The 6649-nt window shown below is 48.5% G+C and overlaps 1 long non-coding RNA gene across 2 annotated transcripts; it reads left to right on the top strand.

Moving 5' to 3' along the window:
• The first annotated feature begins 759 nt into the window (after positions 1-759).
• On the top strand, positions 760-5176 carry LOC147965182 (uncharacterized). Of its 2 annotated transcripts, XR_015608182.1 has the most exons (3): positions 760-1527; positions 2303-2393; positions 3628-5176. It is a non-coding gene; the product is annotated as an uncharacterized LOC147965182 (long non-coding RNA). The 2 variants fall into 2 exon arrangements; XR_015608181.1 differs by having other exon boundaries at positions 2303-5176.
• The last annotated feature ends 1473 nt before the right edge of the window (positions 5177-6649 follow it).

Genomic DNA, 6649 nt, shown 5'->3' with positions numbered 1-6649 from the left:
TCTCGGTTGTTATGTTGACAATGAAAGTATACCGCTCAAAATATTATACACATCTATTTCAAAACCGAGCTCTGGCACCTCTACAAATCCCTGCTTCCCTCTAGGCAGGGCCTATCTATTTACTTTTATGTTGAGTCATCACCCTCTTATTAAAAAGCACCAGCTGGAGAGCACCGTTGTAACGCCCCGAGACCGACGCGCCAGGTGTCTTTCAGTTTTTCGTTGTTGTTGCCTTGTCATTTGCTTGCGTGTTGCATATTGCCATGTCATCATGTGCATTGCATCATCATGTTTTCAAAACTTGCACCCTTCCCGATCTCCTCGTTCTCTCTGTTGTCTGTTCTGAGCCCAGACACACTTGCACGCGCCCGCGGCACACCCGAAATATTATTTTATAAGTGGCCGCGAACATGTTCTCGGAATGGGTTGAAAGTCAACATGCGGTGTAGTTTTAGTGTATATAGGCCGCCTGCCAAGTTTCATCGCATTCGGAGTCCGTTTGACGCCCCAACGGATAATATAGCGGCAATAGTAGCCAGTATTTTCGTTGGACGTTTTCGGTCTCCGAAAACCGTGCCGGGCTGCATCTCTCCCCTCTCCTCTCAGCCTAACCCTCCTACACAGCCCACAAACCCCACCTAGTTCCCCCCTCCGTCCGGAGCCATTTGATTGCGATCGGAGGGTCCAGAAATGGAGCAAAACCCCTAACCCGAGCCCCCTTTCTATATATAGACGCCTCCCCTGCCATTTTTGGCCTCCTACCTACCCCCTCCTCAATTTTCGTGCCACCCCAATCATCAGCCACCGCCACCTCCCACCTTCTCCACATAATCCGGCGCCGTCCACCTCCTCTCCACCACTTGGCGCCATCCCATAGGCCGCGCCGCCACCAGTTGTCGCGCGCAACCAATCGGGAGCCTCCACGCGTCCTCCTCGCGCCCCACTTCGCCGCGGCCCGCTCGAGCCCGCGCGGAGCCCATCCCGGGCCGAGATGGTCCCGAACCGCCACCGCCCTCACGTCCGAGCTCCCTGTGCGGGAGAGATCTCGATCCAGCAGTGCCCGCGTCTCCAGCTCGACCCCACCGCCACCCCGCGCTCGCCGGAGTTCTCCGGCCACCGGAGCCGCCACCGGCGACCCCAGCAAGCATGCCTTGACGCCACCGTGCCACCTCTCTCCCTCTCTCTCGCTTCCTCTGCTCTCCCTATCTCCCTCACTAACCTCTCTCTCTTTCTCTGCCATGGATGCTTGGAGCTCCGCCCGCTGCCGCATCTAGCTTCCAGATCCGGTGCCTAGATGGCCGGATCTACGCGCCTCTGGCCCTGCCTCGTCCGTTCCGTCGCTGGAGTTCGAGCTCCGCCGTAGCAAGCTACGCCACCGGCCCCTCTGTTCGTGCGGCTGCGAGATGAGGACGAACACCTCCAGCGCCGTTGACCGCGGCCCCCGCCAGCGTGGGCCACGCCTTCCCCGCGGCCCAGCCAGCGCCCGGCCTGCCCACCTCCTCCCACCGAGCCGGGCCAAGGCCCATGGTGAGCAGCTCCCCAGCCCAGGGTGCTTTAGATTCGGCTCATAGGTGTTTTTTTCCTTTGTGTGATTTTATCAATTATCCAGGGATTTGCAGTTTTCCAGAAAAGTCCCTCTAGATCATGCATTTCATATCTCACAAACTATGCATCATATGTAAATAAATTATATATGTAACTTGCTTAGAATTTTGTCTAGTTTCATAATTTGCAACTTTCATCTATTTTTAAAATGTTTAAAACTGTTCTTTGCATTAATTTGCTCCTATGCATGCTAAAATGCTTTAATTGATAACTAAATCACCGTAGCTCCAAATTTAATAAACTTTATATGTAAAAGGGGTAGAAAAATGCCTAGTTTAACATGGTGCACTCATCTTGCATGTTTAATAACTCTAAAATATGGTTTAGGGCAGAACAGTACCAAATCCATAAATATGTACATGGGGATTTTCCGAAATTGTTGTTTGTTGTTTCCGGCCTCATTTAAACTTGACTAGATAGTTTATGTATGCTTCATCCCTTGCCATGCTAACCAACATTTAATATTGATGAGTACTTAAACGGGAGTGAACTAAATATTAGTTGTGGTGTTTCGTCAATATGCAACTCGTTGCATATTGAGCTCCACTTAATTTGTAGTGTTGTTCGTTGCACTTTGCCATATTGCCATGCCTCTTTAAACCGTACATGCATCATACTTAGTTGTGCATCATGCCATGTTTATGTGATGGTTGTTTACTATGTTGCTTGCTTCTTTCCGGGTTGCCTCTCTCATTAGCTTCGATTCCGTTCCGGAGTTGTGAGGATCCGTTCATCTACGTCCGTTTGTCTTCTTCATGGACTCGTTCTTCTTCCTTGCGGGATCTCAGGCAAGATGACCATACCCTCGAAATCACTTATATCTTTGCTTGCTAGTTGTTCACTCTATTGCTATGCCGCGCTACCTACCACTTGCTATATCATGCCTCCCATATTGCCATGTCAAGCCTCTAACCCACCTTCCTAGCAAACCGTTGTTTGGCTATGTTACCGCTTTGCTCAGCCCCTCTTATAGTGTTGCTAGTTGCAGGTGAAGATGAAGTTTGTTCCATGTTGGAACATGGATATGTTGGGATATCACAATATTCTCTTATTTTAATTAATGCATCTATATACTTGGTAAAGGGTGGAAGGTTCGGCCTTATGTCTGGTGTTTTGTTCCACTCTTGCCGCCCTAGTTTCCGTCATACCGGTGTTATGTTCCTTGATTTTGCGTCCCTTACGCGGTTGGGTGTTATGGGAACCCCTCGATAGTTCGCTTTGAATAAGACTCCTCCAGCAAGGCCCAACCTTGGTTTTACCATTTGCCTCACCACCACCTACTTTTCCCTTGGGAGTCGTGCTCCCGAGGGTCATCTTTGTTTTAACCCCCTCGGGCCAGTGCTTCTCTAAGTGTTGGTCTGAACTGGGCAACCTACGGGGCCACCTCGGGGCAACTTGAGGGTTGGTTTTACTCGTAGCTTGAACTATCCGGTGTTGCCCTGAGAACGAGATATGTGCAGCTCCTATCAGGATTGTCGGCACATCGGGCGGCTTTGCTGGTCTTGTTTTTACCATTGTTGAAATGTCTTGTAACCGGGATTCCGAGACTGATCGGGTCTTCCCGGGAGAAGGAATATCCTTCGTTGACCGTGAGAGCTTGTGATGGGCTAAGTTGGGACACCCCTGCAGGGTTTGAACTTTCGAAAGTCGTCACCGCGGTTATGTGGCAGATGGGAATTTGTTAATGTTCGGTTGTAGATAACTTGACACTTAACTAAACTAAAATGCATCAACCGCATGTGTAGCCATGATGGTCTCTTCTCGGTGGAGTCTGGGAAGTGAACACGGTTCTTGTGTTATGCTTGTGTGTAAGTAGTTCAGGATCACTTCTTAATCACTTCTAGTTTCTCGACCGTGCGTTGCTTCTCTTCTCGCTCTCTTTTGCGTAAGTTAGCCACCATATATGCTAGTGCTTGCTACAGCTCCACTTCACTACCCGTTCCTACCCATAAGCTTAAATAGTATTGATCTCGTGGGTGTGAGATTGCTGAGTCCTCATGGCTCACAGATACTTCCAAACAGTTGCAGGTGCCGATGATACTAGTGCAGGTGGCGCAACCGAGCTCAGGTGGGAGCTCGATGAAGTCCTTGATCGTTGTTGTGTTTTGTTTCCTGTTGATCAGTAGTGGAGCCCAGTTAGGACGATCGGGGATCTAGCATTTGGGGTTGTCTTCTTTTATTTTGGTTCCGTAGTCGGACCTTGTTTGTATTATGGATGATGTGTGTTTAACTTGTATTTGTGTGAAGTGGCGATTGAAAGCCAACTCTTTATCCCTTTCTTTTTCAGTACATGGGATTGTCTGAAGATTACCCCTCTTGCAACAAACCTACCATGCGGCTATGCCTCTAAGTCGGGGCCCGACACGTGGGAGATATAGCCGCGTCATGGGTGTTACAACCGTTGTTATTTGCATTCATTACTGTTAGTTTACATTGAGTATGACTTGACTGGATCTCCTTTACCATGAATTACAATGTCTAGTCAGTGCTTGATCTTTAAAGGTGCTCTGCATTTATGTTTTGCAGTCTCAGAAAGGGCTGGTGAGATACCATCCTGTTATATCATGATTGTTTTGAGAAAGTGTTGTCATCCGAGATTTATTATTATTGCTCACTAGTTGATTATGCCATTGATATGAGTAAACATGAGACCTAAATGTTATTGTGAATATGTTTAGTTCATAATCTTTGCTGAAAACCTGAATGTTGGCTTTACATATTTACAACAACAAGAGCAAACAGAGTTTGTAAAAGTTTTCTTTATCACTTTCAGTTTATCAAGTGAATTTCTTGAGGACAAGCAAATGTTTAAGCTTGGGGGAGTTAATACGTCTCCATCGCATCTAATTTCCCAAACACTTTTGCCCTTGTTTTGGACTCTAACTTGCATGATTTGAATGGAACTAACCCGGACTGACGCTGTTTTCAGCAGAATTGCCATGGTGTTATTTTTGTGCAGAAATAAAAGTTCTCGGAATGACCTGAAAATCAACGGAGAATTATTTTGGAATATATAAAAATACTGGAAGAAAGATCCACGCCAGGGGGCTCACACCCTGTCCACGAGGGTGGGGGCGCGCCCAACCCCCCTAGGCATGCCCCCTGCCTCGTGGGCCCCCTGGAGCTCCACCAACCTCAACTCCAACTCCATATATTCGTGTTCGGGGAGAGAAAAAATTAGAGAGAAAGATTCATCGCGTTTTACAATACGGAGCCACCGCCAAGCCCTAAACTCTCTCGGGAGGGCTGATCTGGGGTCTATTCGGGGCTCCGAAGAGGGGAATACGTCGCCATCGTCATCATCAACCTTCCTCCATCACCAATTTCATGATGCTCACCGCCGTGCATGAGTAATTCCATCTTAGGCTTGCTGGACGGTGATGGGTTGGATGAGATTTATCATGTAATCGAGTTAGTTTTGTTAGGGTTTGATCCCTAGTATCCACTATGTTCCGAGATTGATGTTGCTATGACTTTGCTATGCTTAATGCTTGTCACTAGGGCCCGAGTGCCATGATTTCAGATCTGAACCTATTATGTTTTCATCAATATATGAGAGTTCTTGATCCTATCTTGCAAGTCTATAGTCACCTACTATGTGTTATGATCCGGCAACCCCGAATTGACAATAATCGGGACCACTCCCGGTGATGACCGTACTTTGAGAAGTTCATGTATTCACTATGTGTTAATGCTTTGGTCTGGTACTCTATTAAAAGGAGGCCTTAATATCCCTTACTTTCCAATTGTACCCCGCTGCCACGGGAGGGTAGGACAAAAGATGTCATGCAAGTTATTTCCATAAGCATGTATGACTATATTCGGAATACATGCCTACATTACATTGATGAACTGGAGCTAGATCTGTGTCACCCTAGGCTATGACTGTTACATGATCGATCGCATCCAGCATGATTCTTCATCACTGATCCAATGCCTACGAGCTTTCCCTATATTGTTCTTCGCTTATTTACTTTTCCGTTGCTATTGTTACAATCACTACAAAACACCAAAAATATTACTTTTGCTATCGTTACCACTACTATCATATTACTTTGCTACTAAATACCTTGTTGTAGATATTAAGTTTCCAGGTGTGGTTGAATTGACAACTCAGCTGCTAATATTTGAGATTGTTCTTTGGCTCCCCTTGTGTCGAATCAATAAATTTGGGTTGAATACTCTACCCTCGAAAAATATTGCAATCCCCTATACTTGTGGGTTATCGGCATCTTAGGAGCTTCAGGAAGCAAGAGCAATACGCGGCGACATTCGCCCACATGGCATTGCCCCCCACCCAGGCAAGGGTGGTGAGCTGCGCGTCTGCATCGACATCCCAGGGCTCAACAGGGCCGCATCTCAGGAGCGCTTCTGGCCTTCGCGTGCTGGCCGGTGTGAGGGCCCGCCTCACAGCTACGTTCACATGTCGTTCGGCCTGCCGAGCGTGGCTGCCGCCTTCCAGCGCAATCTGCGGAGCATCCTGGCAGGTCACGAGGACAGGCACCACGCGGTCCTGGCAGAGATGCAGACGGTCCTCCGGAGGTCACCTGAGCCTCCAGAGCCTCCCGAGGCTCAGGGTCTCGGCGGCTCGTGAGAAGCGACTTCTTTGCTGAGGTATGCGCAGGGTCGGGCCCTACCAACATAGAACGTAAAGCAAATAGAAAGGAAATCACAGAATTTCAAAGAAAATATTACAGGACATATTGTTCCCCTGAAATCAAACATGAGTTTAACGCCTCCACGAGGCATGGTGCATATTGCAGAAGCTAAAACATGAAAGGAGCCGCCAGCAGGTTGCCTCGTCATCCCTGGACGCCGCCGTCGCCTGCAAGGGATGCTTCTTCTCCAAGGGCGTCGCCTTCACCGGCACCACCAGCCGGAGTTGCAGGATCGGTAGCACCACCGGTCGGCGGCGCGAGAGTGAAGGCGCGGAACCTCTTCAGCAGGGCCTCCATATGACCCTTCACGGCCACAGTAGCGGCCTCGTAATGCTCAACTTTCACAGGCTCCAGCAGCTCGTCAAGGCGGGCAGCAGGATCACGAA

This window comes from Triticum urartu, chromosome 6A, assembly GCF_056163025.1.
Source record: "Triticum urartu cultivar PI428250 chromosome 6A, HENAU_Tu73, whole genome shotgun sequence".
Classification (NCBI taxonomy): Eukaryota; Viridiplantae; Streptophyta; class Magnoliopsida; order Poales; family Poaceae; genus Triticum; species Triticum urartu.
The sequence above is the reverse complement of the archived record's forward strand: the minus strand, read 5'-3'. Positions and strand labels throughout refer to the sequence as shown.